The 20,613-nt window shown below is 43.0% G+C and overlaps 1 pseudogene; it reads left to right on the top strand.

Moving 5' to 3' along the window:
* The first annotated feature begins 313 nt into the window (after window positions 1-313).
* On the top strand, window positions 314-431 carry LOC124799767 (annotated as a pseudogene).
* The last annotated feature ends 20,182 nt before the right edge of the window (window positions 432-20,613 follow it).

Raw genomic sequence — 20,613 nt, 5'->3', positions numbered from 1 at the left:
TTAAAATTTTCAGATAGGGTTTCTTTTCCAGAAGTGAGCATGGGGCTAACTTTATCCATGTGTAGTAATGCAATCAGTTAGTGCCTTCAGCACACGAGAGCAGCAAAAGTGTAAAAAATCATATAGTTCCACTTTTAGCAATAACTTTTGGGAATTTTAAATTTCTTACTGGTATAGCTAAAGTAACATGGGGCCTCACCCCTCCTAGTTAAATCTAACACGTGATCGTAACTACTGATGAGAAATTTAGACGTGATTCCGTGTGAAGCCTGCTAGGATATGCGTGTGTTTTGTGTGAGTTAATTAAGGGTTTGGCAATGGCCTTGCCGCAGTGGATACACCGGTTCCCGTGAGAACACCGAAGTTAAGCGCTGTCGAGCGTGGTCGGCACTTGGATGGGTGACCATCCAGGCCGCCATGCGCTGTTGCCATTTTTCGGGGTGCACTCAGCCTCATGATGCCAATTGAGGAGCTACTTGACCGAATAGTAGCGGCATGGGTCAAGAATACCATCAAAACGACCGGCAGAGTGGTGTGCTGACCCCCCCCCCCCCAATCCGCGCCGGCCGGAGTGGCCGAGCGGTTCTAGGCGCTACAGTCTGGAACCGCGCGACCGCTACGGTCGCACGCTCGAATCCTGCCTCGGGCATGGATGTGTGTGATGTCCTTAGGTTAGTTAGGTTTAAGTAGTTCTAAGTTCTAGGGGACTGATGACCTCAAAAGTCCCATAGGGCTCAGAGCCATTTGAACCATTTTTGAACCCCCTATCCGCATCCTCCACTGAGGATGACACGGCGGTCGGATGGTCCCGGTAGGTCACTCGTGGCCTGAAGACGAAGTTCACAGTTCACAATTGAGGGTCTAAGCGTGTGACGCAATTTTTTGGCAAATTAATAAATTTTGTGCACGGATCTTTTGATTCATGACTACCCCCACTTGCAAGCAGCCGCCTAAACGAAGCTCCACGTCCTAACTAAATGGTAAATAATAGATCGTGCTTGTGAATAATTGTGTAGATTGAATCAAGAATTAACAGTGGGGTAAGCACAAAAAAAATTAGTCGTTGGTGTCAATCACCCATGTGGTATCGAATTGCACCGCCAGCGAGCTATCAGTTCGTACTTGAAAATACTTAAGGAGAGGATCCTTGCATGTGTGTAAATTGTTAATTTGCGTGTGTCAAATTTTATAGAATGTTTTATTTTTAAAGAAATTGTTTTTGTGTGTACGAGAGATGTTTGTGTTTTTGTTCTCCCCATTTTCCCGCCAAGAATCTTTGCTATAATTTTGACAAAGGGAACGGTGTAAAGAAGTAATGGATAGAGCGACCATTGAGGAGCCGAAGCGGGGTTCATTAATTCATATCGATTTGGTCCAAGTAACAACGTGGGGTGCGAATTTCAATCGCTGTCCAAGCAGACGGACTATGGATGCAGCAACGTAGATTCCTCCCTTTCCCAGTGCACAGTATTATAAACGAGACGAGATTTCTGATAGTATAAGCACCTTCAGTGCTAGATAAGATAGAATTCATTCGACTTTGTTTGTTAATTGCAATTATGTGATCGCTTAAGCAGCGACTGAAAGAAATGGATATAATATTTGTTAATTTCCTGGGTAAATAATAAAAATGTCATATGAATTTAATTTCATGGATTCAGTGACTGATCATAACATCCCCTCCTGTGTAGAGAACAATGTTAGTACTAAATAGAAGTCATGATAATCTGGCGGGAACGAAAATTAACAAGGATAGATAATATAGATCATGTTAGATCGTGATTGATTCAACCCTCCCCCGCGTTATCCATTGCAAAATCTTAATGTAATAATCACCCAATCAATCAAATATTAACTTCGGGCCGATCCCCTTTCAATGAATCCTTCCAATCATTAAACCAAGCGGGTAAGCAGCGTGTATGTGAGATGCCTTGGCACACAAGCAACCAGCACGCCCTAATATGGGTTGGGAGAGAGAGAGAGAGAGAGAAGATAACAACGGGGAAGGTAACCGTTTAAACGACTGAATGTAGATAATCGATGTGTTGTGCAAGATGATAGTGAGAACAGACTTTAGCGTTTGCAGAAGAATCTTTCGTGACGTTTTGTTTTTATTTGTTTTCTTATGACTGCACTTGACAGAAAAAAATCAGGATAGTTTCATATTATGTCCAATACTGACAATAAAGCAATATGCAACATTTATTTTGACCACTGTATTAATTAATTAACAATTTATTTGAATATACCGACTAAACCACAGAACTGGCCACAGCGTAATTGGATCCCTACTATGAGCTGGATTGCTTAAATAAACCGAACACAGCAAACTGTTTACCGGCAATTATCCGTAAAACTTACTACAGCAGTCATTAAATGTAGACACGGTAAGGCTAAATATTGATTGCACGTAACAAGTTGAAACAACCACCCAAACTGGGTTTTATGGACCCTAGCTTTGTTGGACACTGCACATGAGGCACAGCGAGCCGGGTTCGAAACTCGGTCTGCGCACCGCCCCCCACCCCTCGCAACGTTAACTTGTCACAAAGAATCCCCGTAGCAAACAGTTTAAAGCAACGTAATTAATACTCATTTTTAAAATGTCCTGACTTCCGTTCTTAAAATGGTGAGCGCAAACCGACTGAAACTGTAACAAAAATAGTGCATGTAGTCACAATCCTTCAGAAGAGCAGCAGAAATGAGGTCACAGGTTACTTTCACAGTCTCCGGTGAAAATTGTAGCCACATTTCTTGGAGTTTCTGCAAATTTCATTTCTCCGTCTTTCTATAAATCATAAAGTGAATGAATAAACGCATAATTCCCGTTTTCTGAATCATTCCAACTTCTTGTCATGCCTCGCACTTGACCAATGTTCCAGTGAAAATCATTAGAAACCAGCAACGGCTTTCGTCATATTTCGGAATAATCTAAACCCGACCATTTCTCTCTACTTGATGAGTAGTGATCTGTTATGTTCGTTTCGTTGTTTGAAGTTCATTTCAGTGCATGTACCTTTCTTGGGGTTCAGTTTCAACGAATATTGCCGCAGGAGCGGAATGGTCTTGGAAATGAGGGAAGGGAATAGGCTAGCCTGGTGTAAAGAGACTGAGAATCCCTGCGACTTACAGGCTGTTGTTCTTCTTTATCTTGCCTCTCCGAATAGGGAATAGGTATCGTGCGTGCATAACCAACGCCACCTTGGAGACTGACTCAGCAGCACTACAAGAGAGCACTTCAAAGCGCGTACACGACTATGGGGACAGTCCGCCCTCTTCTCTACAGGTTATGCCGTTGTGCGACTCAGCTAAACACCTAACAGTGTGAGAGACGTCATGCTCCGCTAAACACTGTCTGTATTTTATTATGTGCTACTGCAAGTTATAATTGATTGGAAACTATGGTTATTAAATCCAATAGTTTCCATTACTTGTAACTTGTGCTTATATCGTGCAGTGCCACAAAGTGATTGTGCTTGTAATCAGCGTAAAGGCTGAAATTATAATACCATATAATAAACTGAAGGCTATGAGCGGAACGAGTTCCCCTCCAAGCAGTTTGTACAAGCTGTAGACCTGTTCTATAATAAATTAATGGATCTTGTCATTGATGTGTTTGAAATAGACTGAATTCCATTCACTGTGCGAAAGGAATACAATGTCAGACACACACACACACACACACACACACACACACACACACACACACACACGCTTAAACTGTTAGAGAGTGAATCGAACCGTCTAAAAAATGTTCGTTAGCAAGTCCTCCGGGTTTTGCTGGAAGATATTTCACCATATTTCGTGCTATTACGTGGCAGAAGGGAGCCGGCCCACTTAATTAAAGCGACCATATTTTCTAGTGCAAAAATCGGAGCACATTAAAAGCTTTGACACTTTAAAAAAAGTAAAAAGAAAAGAAAGAAGGAGAGAGAAAACTTAATTAAAACGAAATATATGCAAAATATCACTGTAATTTGTTACAAAAAGTACATTAATTTATATTTTATTAGTGTCCTCTAAGATGAAGGAGAGTGAGCAGGCATACTGTATTTATCACTGCTGTGAATTTTCTGAAAGTGCTAATAAAACACGTCGATACAGGTGAAGTAAATATCAAACTCGGGATAAGTCGTTTCATAATTGTTAATTCCGGGCAAACAGGTATTCAGAATTACTTTTGAGGAAATTCGGGGAAGGGTTACAAAAATCGTTGACTGTCCTGTAAAAAGGGGACGGATCGTCACCTAAAATTCATAAGATAATAAAGACGCCTTGATGTAGAGATTTTAGACAATGATGGATTAGTCGTTCTGTCCTACCATATCGTCAGCTCGACCACAAACAGTATGTTCACAAGACCCCAGTAGAGATTCCTATGGGTCTGGTTAATATGACTGTTGCGTCATCTGTTGTACTCCAATTTCCTAGAATTCTGGAAAGTGTGCTGTTTGTCGTTATAATGGCAATCTACAGTTTGAAAAGTTGCTTGAAATAATTACTACTGTGCAGTAATGGAACTTACATTCAACAATATTGTAACAAAAGGGTAGATCAATTAAATATAAAAGTGCATCTAATTACCCACATTTATTGTATAGTGCAGTATTGTTATCGCCAAGTAAATTGAAATACTGTTATCATTTCATAAATGTCCTCTTTGTGAGTAGTTCTATAGAATTCTCTGCTCTTTTCACAAATCTAATATCAAAAGTGACAACTCGATCTAGTTCAGTCGATCCCTCCAAAAAGAAAGCCCCGTTACATCACCATTCCGTAAATTTTACAGATTCTTTCGGCTACTGCAATGAATCCCCCTTTTCACATTAAACTTTTTATTTGCGATTTGGTATGAAGGCGCTGATCAACATGCTTTCCGGTAGTTTCTTTGAAAAGCATTCTGAAGTAACTGAGGTTTCGCAGTCGATGACCAAGGACGAAATACCTCGATAAACCGTAATTAGTTTCATAAAACAACAGTGTTCTAATTGATACTTAATAATTAAAAAATAAAATAAATGGATCGCCAATGTACGTGATGCTCTTGCCGGTATAACTTCAAGTACAGATTCGTAATCTACGGTTAAAATGCAATATTTTCAAGTTTTCTGTGTATTTTTGGCATTTTTGTAGTCATTTTACTTCTTGTATGGTTTTTGCCCTTCTATTCCGATGTCAACGCGTTTCAATCAATGTATTATAAGCATACTTTTCATGCAAATAAAACAAGTAGTCTGTGAGGGGTTCTGAGTAGTATTTTCGTTAACTAAATCATATGAAAAATTGGCTTCCAACATAATTGACGGCTGGAGTGGCCGAGCGGTTCTAGGCGCTACAGTCTGGAACTGCGCGACCACTACGATCGCAGGTTCGAATCCTGCCTCGGGCTTGGAAGTGTGTGATGTCCTTAGGTTAGTTAGGTTTAAGTAGTTCTAAGTTATAGGGGACTGATGACCTCAGAGGTTGAGTCCCATAATGCTCAGGGCCATTTGAACCATTTGAACCAACATAATTGGAAACTGTAGAAATATTAATTTAATTCATAACACAATGACATAGGGCTTATCTGAAGCCATAGGAATAACGTGAAAGCCACGATTATGAAAGATGCAGCCACAGTTGAAGTGCCGGCAACTGTGTGGACAGATTCGGAGAGAGTTGTATTAGTTTGGGGAGTGATTCTGAATTTTCGATTTTATTGAAGCATATGTTGTCAACACTGGCTACAGGTGCAAATAGTGCAAGATGTCTTTGTTATTGTACTGAATAGTAAGAAACAAACATTACACAATGTTTTTGTCCGTTACTTATGAAATTAAGATCACCCCAATCGTAAAATGTATCCAGCAACCTCCAATCCTAGACAACCATCGACCACAAGATAGACTGCCCAGACATGTTTTGTCGTCCTGTCAAAAGCCTTTTGCAGCACACTCCCCCGCGAGACGGGCAGGAAGAGATTCAGTGAGTTTCTGGAAGGTACCGACAGGTATGCTGATCCGTGGCGGTCCGGTGCCGTCTAGGTTTCTCGATTGAGGTTCCATGGCACAAAAAGCCCGACCGAAGTGGTCCCACAGATTCTCGATCGGCTTTAAATCCGATGAGCTTGTTGGCCGGGGCAGAAAGGTAAGCTCATCCTGTGCTCTTAGAACCACACACCTGCACTGCGACCTCTGTCACACGTTTCATTATCCATCTCGTAGATGCCATCGTGCCTAGGAAAAACAAACTACATGGTCCTCAGTGATAGATGTACACTCGTGTTGATCCATAGTGACTGCCAGGATAACAAAATCACCCAGGGAAAGCCGTGGAAACATTCCCCAGACGATAACGGCCTGGACCCTTCCGACGATTGTTGTACTTTGCTTTCAGACGTGTCACGCCGCACATGCCAACAACCATCTGTTCCATGCAACACAAAACGTGATTCATCTAAAAAGGCAACCTGTCGCTACTCAGTGGACGTCCAGCTGCCAGTACTGAAAAGCAAATTCCAGCCTTCGTCGCCGATGAACATTAGTCAGCATGGGTGCGTGAACCAGGCGCCTTGCGCGGACCTCCATTAGTACACTACTGGCCATTAAAATTGCTAGACCAAGAAGAAATGTAGATGATAAACGGGTATTCATTGGACAAATATATTATACTAGAACTGACATGCGATTACATTTTCACTCAATTTGGGTGCATAGATCCTGAGAAATCAGTACCCAGAACAAACACCTCCAGCCGTAATAACGGCCTTGATATGCCTGGGCAATGAGTCAAACAGGGCTTGGATGGCGCGTACAGGTACAGCTGCCCATGCAGCTTCAACACCATACCACGGTTCATCAAGAGTAGTGACTGGCGTATTGTGATGAGCCAGTTGTCGGCCACCATTGACCAGACGTTTTCAATTGGTGAGAGATCTGGAGAATGTGCTGGCCAGGGCAGCAGTCGAACATTTTCTGTATCCAGAAAGGCCCGTACAGGACCTGCAACATGCGGTCGTGCATTAATCTGCTGAAATGTAGGGTTTCGGAGGGATCGAATGAAGGGTAGGGGCACGGGTTGTAACGCATCTGAAATGTAACATCCACTGTTCAAAGTGCCGTCCATGAGAACTAGACGTGACCGAAACGTGTAACCAATGGCAAACCCATAACATGACGCCGGGTGATACGCCAGTATGGCCATGGCGAATACACGCTTCCTATGTGTGTTCACCGCGATGACGCCAAACATCATCATGAGGCTGTAAACAGAGCCTGGATTCATCCGAAAAAATGACGTTTGCCATACGTGCACCCAGGTTCGTCGTTGAGTACACAATCGCAGGCGCTCCTGTCTGTGATGCAGCGTCAAGATTTACTGCAGCCATGGTCTCCGAGCTGATAGTCCTTGCTGCTGCAAACGTCGTCGAACTGTTGGTGCAGATGGTTGTTGTCTTGCAAACGTCCCCATCTGTTGACTCAGGGATCGAGACATGGCCGCACGATCCGTTACAGCCATGCGGATAAGATGCCTGTCATCTCGACTGCTAGTGATACGATGCCGCTGGGATCCAGCACGGCGTTCTGTGTTACCCTCCCGAACCCACCTATTCCATATTCTCCTAACAGTCATTGGATCTCGACCAACGCGAGCAACAGTGTCGCGATACGATAAACCGCAATCACGATAGGCTACAATCCGACCTTTATCAAAGTCGGAAACGTAATGGTACGCATTTCACCTCCTTACACGATGCATCACAACAACGTTTCATCAGGCAACGCCGGTGAACTGCTGTTTGTGTATGAGAAATCGGTGGGAAATTTTCCTCATGTCAGCACGTTGTAGGTGTCGGCATCGGCGCCAACCTTGTGTGAATGCTCTGAAAAGCTAATCATTTGCATATCACAGCATCTTTTTCCTGACGGTTAAATTTCGCGTCTGTAGCACGTCATCTTCGTGGTGTAGCAATTTTAATGGCCAGTAGTGCAGCAACGTCTGCTGAACGGTCGTTGAGGGGACACTGATGGTAGCCCCTTGGTTCATCTGGACAGTCAAGAGTTGCACGGCTATTCCGGCGCGCACATCCCTGCAGCCGTCGTTCACCCCTGTTATCTATAGCCCTTGGAACACCAGAGTTGCCTCGGCGCCGATTTTGAATAGCGCTATTTTGCCATACGTTTTAACCACGGCGTTAAGCGAAAAGTTTACAAACTTAGCCGTTCCGGAAATGCTACCGCCCATGGCCATGATCGTACCTATTTCGACGTCAGATAAATCGCCACATTTTTGCATTGCGACAACGACTGCACTGTTTTCTGCGTCCCCACAATACGCTTTGTATACCGTCCATTACTAGTGATGTCACCTACTGTCTTACAGTGGTTATTACAAGTTTTGTCGACCGTAGGCGGTGGTCAGGTTAAATTGACTGGACTCTATAGGTACCTACATGTGCTTATCTATGGGAATTGATTATCTGCTGATGAAGGACTCGCTGTTGATAAACAAGAAAGTATAGATGATAGTACCAATTGTTGACCGCAGAATCATTCGCAAAAACAACTGTTATGTCATAGCAAAAATAAATCAATCCGCTTCATAATGGTATGAAATGGGGAAATGCATGGTGGTATTGGAAAACAAGAACTACTGGCAGCGGGTAGCTTTTTCTGTTCAGTCATGGCAAGGAAAGCGCTTCTGAAGAAGAGAAATTTGTTAACGTCGAGTATAGATTTAAGTGTCAGGAAGTCGTTTCTGAAAGTATTTGTATGGAGTGTAGCCATGTATGGAAGTGAAACGTAGACGATAAATAGTTTAGACAAGAAGAGAATAGAACCTTTAGAAATGTGGTGCTACAGAAGAATGCTGAAGATTAGATGGGTAGATCACATAACTAATGAGGAGGTATTGAATAGAATTGGAGAGAAGAGATATTTGTGGCACAACTTGACTAGAAGAAGGGATCGGTTGGTAGGGCATATTCTGAGGCATCAAGGGATCACCAATTTAGTATTGGAGGGCAGCGTGGAGGGTAAAAATCGTAGTGGGAGACCAAGAGATGAATACACTAAACAGATTCAGAAGGATGTAGGTTGCAGTAGGTACTTGGAGATGAAGAAGCTTGCACAGGATAGAGTAGCATGGAGAACTGCATCAAACCAGTCTCTGGACTGAAGACCATAACAACAACAACATAGGTGGATTTCAGCATTATCAGTTTTCGATCCGTTTTCTAAAACGTAACACGAAATTTGCACGATTTTTATACTATCTTTGTCCATCGAATGATAGTACCCCTTGTTGACCGCAGAATCATTCGCAAAAACAACTTTTGTGTCATAGCAAAAATAAATCAATCCGTTTCATAATGATTTAAAACGGGGATATGTACGATGGTATTTGAAAACAAGAACTTCTGGCTGCAGGTAGCTTTCTTCTATTCAATCAGTCATTTTCAAACTAAACCAAAAACATGATAATGCAAGGCTATGTATATCGCTAAGGACTGTTCGCTCATTTACGTAATTTACTTTCTACGTTTTGATTTTTGTATATACTATATTATCGTCAACTAGACGCAATGATTACCTAATTTACTTATTTTTATCGCCAAACTGTCTCCACGAACTCCAGTGACATTACCTCAACATCAAACTATTTGATAACTAAATACTTATATAACGACAGTCAGTCAGTTCCTGGAAGAACATTGAGGCATTGTTGGCAAACTTCATATTAGTGCTTACACCTCAGTAGTCTGCATGTGATGGAAATTTTGTATCACAAGTAATTAACAACCGTATATCTACGCTTACAGCATTAATTCACGAGTTTATTTACAGATGCAAAAACTAAACATGAATATTTAAATGTATGAAATTGTATTATCAAATGCATGCTTTCGCTGTCGTACTTTTAAAATATGGATGCAAAATGTTATGATTAATGTGATGGAAGTACTAGGACGAAATGTATATCTACGTGCTTCGATGAACAAGAAGACAGTCGAATGTGGAAAATATGACGAGACACGGAAGCGTGTTTAGGAAAGAAAGGGAAGATTAGGGTTTAAGGTCCCGTCGCGTCGAGGTTATTAGGGACGGAGTACAAGCTCGGACGGGTGGCGTCACGCGATCTTCATTGTTCAACGAGGTGAAACGCATGTATGACTGTGGCGGCAGACGAGTTGTAGCGAACTTACGAATTGTGTTTACCGGAGTCTGCGGCTGTTCTACATCTACATCTACATACATACTCCGCAATCCACCATACTGTGCGTGGCGGAGGGTACCTCGTACCACAACTAGCATCTTCTCTCCCTGTTCCACTCCCAAACAGAACGAGGGAAAAATGACTGCCTATATGCCTCTGTACGAGCCCTAATCTCTCTTATCTTATCTTTGTGGTCTTCCCGCGAAATATAAGTTGGCGACTGTAAAATTGTTCTGCAGTCAGCCTCAAATTCTGGTTCTCTAAATTTCCTCAGTAGCGATTCACGAAAAGAACGCCTCCTTTCCTCCAGGGACTCCCACCCGAATTCCTGAAGCATTTCCGTAACACTCGCGTGATGATCACACCTACCAGTAACAAATCTAGCAGCCCGCCTCTGAATTGTTTCTATGTCCTCCCTCAATTCGACCTGATAGGGATCCCAAACGCTCGAGCAGTACTCAAGAATAGGTCGTATTAGTGTTTTAAAAGTGGTCTCCTTTACAGACTTTCGTTAATAACAAACAATTTTGGTCAATTTCATTTTACTGTTTGAGGGCATATTACGTCTGAGTGGAACTTTAAATCAAAATGCATGTCGCTCAGCCAAATCTACTGTGTGAGTGCCTTGTTACTACATACCGTGTGTGTTTTAACCGCATGTCACAACCAGTGGTGGATACGGAAAAACCTAATTGAGGGGGCGCTAAAGATATCTTGAGTTACCTTTACCTATACCGTAATAGAAAATAATCAAGTCAAATGCAAAGTTTAAGAATGTTTTATTTAAACTGATTATACACATATACAAGACAATGCCGTCTTATGATATAAAGAAGATACAATTGTGGTTCTCTTCCTTAAATGATTAATTCTATGCGCCTATTCTTCCTGGCAAATTGGTAATTACATCGTCATTAGGACAATCGGTGGCAGAGTGAGTGTTCAACAGAGCTAAGCCATTAAGTCGATCCTCCTTCATTGTCGACCTCATCCACGTCTTTATGCGCCGCAATGTTGAGAAACATCTTTCTACTGTAGCTTGGATGCAGGTAGACAAGCAAGTATTTTGTGCAGCGTGTGCAAAGCAGGATAGTCAGATCTAGGACAAACAGACAACGTTTGCATAACAGAATCACGATCATTAAGGGCTTTTATGCTCGTTTGCTAGTATTGAAGAATCTCTCCCATTAGTCTCTTTTTAATCACAAAGAGTGTTTCTTCTTCAAAGAACGGTAGTTCAGTTACGCACTGATTCAGTTGATGTGCCAGATGATGGCTCTGAGCACTATGGGATAACTGCTGAGGTCATCAGTCCCCTAGAACGTAGAACTACTTAAATCTAACTAACCTAAGGACATCACACACATCCATGCCCGAGGCAGGATTCGAACCTGCGACTGTAGTGGTCACGCGGTTCCAGACTGTAGCACCTAGAACCGCTCGGCCACCCGGCCGGCTATGTGCCAGGTCATTACCGTCGTGTTTCAGTAGTTGTGAGGGCAAAAGTATGTTGAATTTTAAATGGTAAGTATTTTCTTGATAAATATTTTCTCTCGACATGAAAACAGTAGAATATTCGCGACTTTTCTCGAACTAGAGAGCACTAGAATGGCCGCGACTTTTCTGGTAGGTATGTTTCAGCTATTTATGTGCCCGACAGAAACGAATAAAATACGATGACGCGGACGCGCGTGCTATATAGAAAAATACAATTACTCGACAAATCGATTCAGTCCAATCGACTGACAACAGACAACAGAAACGAACAAATAGCGTGCGGGCTGACTGGATGGGGCGGCGCGGGGGACAATTTGGGTGGCCGCTAGGAGGAGTAGGGGTGGGGGGGTGACCCGCGCGCCCCTCATATGTATCAGCCAATGGTCACAGCTAAATCTCGTGCAGTAAGTTCCCTTGAAAAGATACAAGCACTTCATATCACCGCGTTGATTTCTACTGTTGTGTGCTAGAAAAAAAATACTTTTTACTGATTTCATGAAGTGTGAAGTGGTAGTTGGTTTGGTCCAGTGGCATCCAGATGGTCACCTCCAGCATCTACAATGATCTGAGATATGAATAGCGGAATAATGCATCCTTGACTTCACATTCATAACAACAACGGGTAAACAGGTCCACGGTAACATAATAAAACACAACCTGCAATATATCAGCGCCGTTAATGAGTTAATTGTGGTGTCACCGCCAGACACCACACTCGCTAGGTGGTAGCCTTTAAATCGGCCGCGGTCCGTTAGTATACGTCGGACCCGCGTGTCGCCACTATCAGTGATTGCAGACCGAGCGCTGCCACACGGCAGGTCTAGAGAGACTCCCTAGCACTCGCCGCAGTTGTACAGCCGACTTTGCTAGCGATGGTTCACTGTCTACAGACGCTCTCGTTTGCCGAGACGACAGTTTAGCATAGCCTTCAGCTACGTCATTTGCTTCGATCTAGCAAGGCGCCAGATTCAGTTACTATGAATGTATTCTGCACAGATAATATTGTGAATCATGTACCGTCAAGAGCGACGTTCATCATTAATGGATTAAAGTTAAGTATCAAACTACTTACGTCCGCTTTCTGAATTCTAATTGGCCGGCCGCGGTGGTCTCGCTGTTAAGGCGCTCAGTCCGGAACCGCGCGACTGCTACGGTCGCAGGTTCGAATCCTGCCTCGGGCATGGATGTGTGTGATGTCCTTAGGTTAGTTAGGTTTAAGTAGTTCTAAGTTCTAGGGGACTGATGACCACAGTTGTTAAGTCCCATAGTGCTCAGAGCCATTTGAACCTTTTTTTTTTTTTTAATTATAATTCCTTGTCGTGTTCCAGACCTCACGTCAGTAACTCTAGTAACACGGTGTTGGCTCTTCTGCCAACACAACATTAATAATATATGAGAACAATCTCGAACAGCAAGGGATTAAATTATAAAAGTAAAACTACCATTTCAAATGTGTTGAAAACTGTGCCAGATTATCAGAATTCCATCTAATTGGCATTGTGAATACAGAAATAGTGACTTTTCTCGCAGTTATTTGACGTACATATTTAGTTAAATATACTTGGTTACTCAGTAACACTGTTGTAGAATAAAATGTATGTAGTTTCTGTTACAATGGGGATTTATGCTAAGTGGTGGAAGTTAAATAGAGACGCTATGGAAGGAATGCGAGATGTAATCTTCTTTCCTTAAAATGACGTTCATGCTCCGCCGAATCATTTTTGTAAAAATCTTTCATAAGATGGCCATGTTACAACACTGCACCAATGACTGTTATCCATTTCATAATGATTCTTTCCTGATTTTCTCTCAAATTCTGGTTATATCACATGACAAGCATCGGTGAATGAATATTACATTTTAGTTGAAAAGGGAGCAACATTAGCGGTAATACGAGGGCCAAAATTTTCTAAAAAAGAAGAAAAGGTCAGATTGGTCGCGAAATTAAAACCACAGTGATAATCCGATGACAATTTCCCCAGATGCGTTGTGCAGCGTCTAGTACGCCTGCCGATGGCGTCACGGCGCTCTCTTCTGTTCTGAGCGTGCAGTGAGCCCGTAAAGATGATTAAACAACAGTCTCCCTCACCTCTGCCCCACGTGTGAAGTGCATGTTGTCATTCGATTTCTTCATGGTAAGGGGTACCTCCTGATTTCCATGCTGCCCCCATAACGTAATTGTCATACAGCAGCACTGTCATGATGCAGGCGGACAGGGAAGGAAGCGAGTGTCAACCCAACATCTCGTTCAGCGAGTGGATCAGGCGATATGAGGAAACCATCCACGACGGGCAATTCAGAACAAGTGAAGAACAATATCGATGTCAGGCGCTGTTCTTCACGACAATGCTCGGCCACAGTCTGCAGCTTGGACAAAAACGCTCTTGCAGCGTTTTCGATAGCAGGTGCTCGATCACCCACCATACAGCTCGGACTTGGCTTTCTCTGATTTTCATCTCTTTGCTCACATGAAACGCTAGCCTGGACAGCATTTTGGCGCAGACAACGAGCTGCAGACCGGCGTATAGAATTGGCGGAAAATAGTACGAGGGTGTTGCAAAGCTGGTATCAAGCTACGACAAATGTTTAAGTCAGAGCGACAAAGCTGGTATCAAGCTACGACAAATGTTTAAGTAAGAGCGACAACTATCTTGAGAGGTAGCTGGAAATGGAAATGAAATGGTCCCATGCCCATGCTTCTTGACAGAGCGTAGGGGAACGGTGCTGGAGACCCGCACCGCCGTATTAGACAAGGTCCTAATGGTTTGCCATTGCCTTCCTCTGACGGTAATAGGGATAAATGATGATGGTCAAGAAGACGACACAACAACACGCAGTCATCTCGGGGTAGGTGAAAACCCCTGACCCCGCCGGGAATCGAAACCGGGACGCCGTGCTCGGGAAGCGAAAACGCTACCGCGGAACCACGAGCTGCGGACAAGTAGATGGAAGGTGTAGCTAAATGTTGCAAAAGCTACTTAGAAGAAAAGTTTCCGTTACACAGTTTAGGTACAACCTTTTTCTTGCTATGTGAGAGTTTGTGAAGCAATTACGTTAATAGCTGCCAGCTCTACGTGGCTCTGGTGGAGCGAAATTATCATACCAGCGCGCTACTTAGTCGCTTTCGGTACTGACTGAGGTCTCGCTGCTGCTATTGTAGTCGTCTACTTTGATTAGCAGCGGCTCCACTGCTATGTCAAGACAGTGAGCTCTTTGAGCATATCGGCTTCCTTCTTTGTGCACATGACCTACTGAGTTCCTCCAGAAACTGTCGGTAACACTTCCCAGAGCGGAGCGACACAATAGGACAGTATCATATATTTTAAAATTCTTGTTGTCCTTTGCTACCTTCTTCTTGATAAAGACACAAGTACAGTATTGCAGTGCCTGTGTTATTCTGAACTACGACGCAAAGTTCCTTTGGACATTCATACACGTCCAAAGGAACAGGCAATGAGGCAACTACATTAAATGTATTCGCAATTTATCAGCTGTAGAATGAAATGACGAAAGTGAAAATTTGTGCCGGAACGGGACCAGTACCCGGATTTCCAACTTACAGCAAGCGGTCGCCTTACTATATGGCTACCCGTGCATGGCTCACGGCTGGATCAAAACTTCCACATATCTTCAACCATACGTCTGCAACTTGTACTCATACATCCATTATGTATATTCCTGTACAGGTGAGGCATTTTACGTCAAAGTCTCTTGCTCGGTGTCGGGGGGGGGGGGGGGGGGCAAATATGATACTGCAATGCTTGTGTTATTCTGAACTAGGAGGCAAAGTTCCTTTGGACATGCATGTGAACTTGACAGCAAAAAAAGTGGGTCATGCCTGATTTCTGACGTATAGGCTGCACCTGAATGTAGGCAACCAACATAGCATATCTGTGTTGCACATCGTCACAACCCTCCACAGTACAGTCGTTGTAAGATACACAATGGGTACCGCTAGAGACTCCTAGACACCTCCGGTCTTTATGACAGTCCATCCAGATGTAAAGTAACACCACGATAGTACAGAAGATATCAGACAGTCCTTAACGTTTGTAAACTGAACTTAATTACAATAAGTGACATTTCAAACGTTATGGGACAACTAATTTTGTCACATAAATCGTTCAGTAATCCTTAGGCACAATTAAATATTTCAGACAGTATATGGGTGCATAAAGTTGTATGGCAAATGGAAACAAGTTCTTTGCTCTCTAAAAGGTTTACCCAACACATGTTAAACGTCATTCAACGTTCAACGGGGAGTGGTTTCGCATCAACTTTATGTAATAGTAAGCAGTTAAAAGAAAATGTGATTAACGGCGGCAAGCACTCTAAGGAAATCCCAACATTAACAGCGAATCACAAGTAATATCATTGTTCACATTACTCATCAACAGTTACTTGTAAATGAAGTTGTACTTTAAATGACATGACCAACGTCTGCAGTCTGGCTCTGGATGCAAACCCAGGCCGGCCAGGGTGGCCGAGCGGTTCTAGGAGCTACAGTCTGGAACCGCGCGACCGCTGTGGTCGCAGGTTCGAATCCTGCCTCGGGCATGGATGTGAGTGATATCCTTAGGTTAGTTAGGTTTCAGTAGTTCTAAGTTTTAGGGGACTGATGACCTTAGAAGTGCTCAGAGCCATTTTTTTGCAAACCCAGAATGTCAAGCCATTGTTGACCAAGCAAAGCTTTGAGGCCTTATCGAGACTCGATCAGTAGGCAGAAAGAGACGTCAAATATTGACGTTTGCACCAGTATCAGTTATCAATTCTCAACTTGAACGTAAATGACGATAATGTTTGTACGAAACCAGGAACCCTAACAAGACAATTACCTTACTGGTAATTAACCTCGAAAGACGTTGTATATTGTTGCATTGTCAAGGAACAAAGGATGCACATGTTTAAAATTGAATTGCCATCATGTAATGCTGGTGACAAGGATGCGAACCCAGCACCTAATCGGATTGTTGAATAAGTACGTAAAATCAGAATGTAGATAACACAGTTTGTTACCAGTAGTGAAATGGTTCAAATGGCTCTGCTGAGGTCATCAGTCCCCCTAGAACTTAGAACTACTTAAACCTAACTAACCTAAGGACATCACACACATCCATGCCCGAGGCAGGATTCGAACCTGCGACCGTAGCAGTCGCACGGTTCCGGACTGCGCGTCTAGAACCGCGAGACCACCGCGGCCGGCCCAGTAGTGAGGTTGGAACCTTAAATGACGACTGAAATTGAATTGCCTGACCGGGATTCGAACCCGGCGCCTACTGCCCTCGTTGTCTAACCAAGAATAGACGAGAAATGTCCAATGTTGGTCCACCATTAGCGAGATGTGCGCACATTTAACTAGAAATAAGGCAACGAAAACGTCTATGCTGACTGAGAGTCGAACTCTGCACACATGGTTATGAAGACACGTTAACAATCAAATTCTTATTCAGTAGTGGCTAGGAGTAGCATGTTTAGTTGCAAACCTTAAGGCCTTTCTCACCCCTAGTAACGTGTTGCCTAATATCTGCGATATCATGGTGTTAATTTACAAGTGGATTGACTGCCGTAAAGAGCAATGTTCTCTAGTAGTCGTGTATGATGTAAATGAAGTGCCTCAGCAGAAAGTAATTTCCGTCGTGCAGCACGTATTGTTTCAGAGACACTGAGTACATGTTATAAGTGCCCAAAACGTGAATTATATACTACGTATATACTATTATTTGGAGAAGCTGCCGCCAAACCTGATTACTTTTACATTCCGCTTAGTTGTCGTGGTTGAATACACGTTTTCTTAAGGCTACATCTCGTGCAGAGCGCCTACAAGAAAGAATAGCTTCCTGCGTCATGCTGTTGCTATCTAGGTGAAATATTTTGTGGTAGTTATGTTTAAAACGTGAGGCAATACTGACCTTACGACTTATCTTAGAAGAAAGATTAAGGAAAGGCAAACCTACGTTTCTAGCATTTGTAGACTTAGAGAAAGCTTTTGACAATGTTGACTGGAATACTCTCTTTCAAATTCTAAAGGTGGCAGGGGTAAAATACAGGGAGCGAAAGGCTATTTACAATTTGTACAGAAACCAGATGACAGTTATAAGAGTCGAGGGACATGAAAGGGAAGCAGTGGTTGGGAAGGGAGTAAGACAGGGTTGTAGCCTCTCCCCGATGTTGTTCAATCTGTATATTGAGCAAGCAGTAAAGGAAACAAAAGAAAAATTCGGAGTAGGTATTAAAATTCAGGGAGAAGAAATAAAAACTTTGAGGTTCGCCGATGACATTGTAATTCTGTCAGAGACAGCAAAGGACTTGGAAGAGCAGTTGAATGGAATGGACAGTGTCTTGAAAGGAGGATATAAGATGAACATCAACAAAAGCAAAACAAGGATAATGGAATGTAGTCTAATTAAGTCGGGTGATGCTGAGGGAATTAGATTAGGAAATGAGGCACTTAAAGTAGTAAAGGAGTTTTGCTATTTGGGGAGCAAAATAACTGATGATGGTCGAAGTAGAGAGGATATAAAATGTGGGCTGGCAATGGCAAGGAAAGCGTTTCTGAAGAAGAGAAATTTGTTAACATCCAGTATTGATTTAAGTGTCAGGAAGTCATTTCTGAAAGTATTCGTATGGAGTGTAGCCATGTATGGAAGTGAAACAGGGACGATAAATAGTTTGGACAAGAAGAGAATAGAACCTTTAGAAATGTGGTGCTACAGAAGAATGCTGAAGATTAGATGGGTAGGTCACATAACTAATGAGGAAGTATTGAATAGGATTGGGGAGAAGAGAAGTTTGTGGCACAACTTGACCAGAAGAAGGGATCGGTTGGTAGGACATGTTCTGAGGCATCAAGGGATCACCAATTTAGTATTGGAGGGCAGCGTGGAGGGTAAAAATCGTAGAGGGAGACCAAGAGATGAATACACTAAGCAGATTCAGAAGGATGTAGGTTGCAGTAGGTACTGGGAGATGAAAAAGCTTGCACAGGATACAGTAGCATGGAGAGCTGCATCAAACCAATCTCAGGACTGAAGACCACAACAACAACAACATGTTTAAAATGAACTGTAGGTGTGCCTGCACATGTTATAGCATAATAGCTGTAGCTGCGTTAGTTTATACTACAGACTTTGGTAGGTTAGGTGTAACTTTTGATCCTTCAAGGGATGATCGTGGCCTTGCTGCCCGGGTCTGTACTAGCGACACCCCCGGGATAACAAGGCCGTCCAGCAGTGTTAGTGACGTCACACTAAGCGGCCCATAGCCGACGCAGCAGTCCACGGACACCTCCGTACAGACGCGCCTGATGCTAACGATCTTCTGTCCGTCATACAGAAAGGAGCGAACTATAATTCGAACCAAAGACCAAATTATATATATTCTTGTAAACAGCATAAAGGTTCATAACGAAATACCGATTACATATACGGGCGGGAATAGTTTCTAGAACTCCTCTGAAAAGTGTTTATCTTCAGTACCAGAATGAACATCAAATTGTCAGGTTTTCTAAATAGAAAAGCACTTTGTTAGTAACAGACAGCAATAATGAGACTTGCAGTTGGTGATTTCTACGTGGAAAAGGAAATAAGCTGTAGAGAGATTGAAAATGGTAAGTAAAGAGAGCCTCAGTCTTTTGCTCACATTCTTACATGTAATGCACTCGGTTGTTTTTCATTTCCTTACCTTTCATAACATTTTTAATATCGTTTCAAGAAGTGTATCTTCAATAGCAGAGTGAACTTCAAATTGTCAGGCTTTTCTTAAAGGAAAGAGCAGTCCCTTAGTATCACAGTGCAAGACAGAATCTTGTGTTCAGTGATGTCTATGTTAAAAGGAGAATATTTGATATCTATCTTTTGTTTCCATTCTTTATTACTGGGGATACACTTGTAAAAATTCTTGAAAAGAGCTATCACCATGAACATATGAGTAAATTCACAATAGTCATGTGTTTTATGAGATAAAGCGAACTCTTGTTACCTTATTGTAAACGAAAGTTGTGAGGGTTTTGCTATGTATGACAGTGTTTAAGATAATTCACTTTCAGTGTAATAGCTTGAAAATGTTAAGTCCTGCTGTCAGTTGGCATTTGTCACCACCTGTATGCGAGTTTTAAACCTAAATAGTGTTCTGACAATTATAAAATAGTGGCAAAGTTCCTCAATCGATTAAACTTATTCCTGCCCGTATATGTAATCGGTATTTCGTTATGAACCTTTACACTGTTTACAAGAATATATATAATTTGGTCTTTGGTTCGAATTATAGTTCGCTCCTTTCTGTATGACGGACAAAAGATCGTTAGCATCAGGCGCGTCTGTACGGAGGTGTCCGTGGACTGCTAGCAGTCGGCTATGGGCCGCTTAGTGTGACGTCACTAACACTGCTGGACGGCCTTGTTATCCCGGGGGTGTCGGTACTAGCCGCGGTTCGCGAGCTACGGGCCAGCCAGTCTGGCTGAGGCGAGACGGAAGTGAGCGAGCTGGCGGTGGCGTTGGTGGGCCAACAGCCCGGGATGAGCCAGCACAGCTGCGCCGCTTGCATCTGCCTCTGCCGCTCCGTTTGACGTAAATATGTTTACCTCCTCTCCTGACATCGGTATAAGAGCGGCAAGCCGAAATACGCATCAGGCTGTCTGCCGTAATGGCTCACTGGGAGAGGTCTATTCGAGATAGAGTCGTCGTTCTCATTGAAGGAGGAGGATGTTCCATCAGAGAAGCTAGAAGACGGTATGGCGTACCACATACCACTGCAACGAGATGGTGGAGGATCTGCCTTGAAAGAGGCACCACCAACAGGGCTCCTGGCTCAGGCAGGAAGAGAGTGATCTCACAGCAGGAAGACAGGGACCTAGTGTCTAGGAGCTGAGAAAATCCCTATCTCAACGCGAAGCAGTTGCGGCGGGAGACCAACTTCCCCGACTCC

The sequence above is a fragment of the Schistocerca piceifrons genome, chromosome 5 (assembly GCF_021461385.2).
Source record: "Schistocerca piceifrons isolate TAMUIC-IGC-003096 chromosome 5, iqSchPice1.1, whole genome shotgun sequence".
Classification (NCBI taxonomy): Eukaryota; Metazoa; Arthropoda; class Insecta; order Orthoptera; family Acrididae; genus Schistocerca; species Schistocerca piceifrons.
This window is presented reverse-complemented; position numbering and strand designations above follow the sequence as displayed.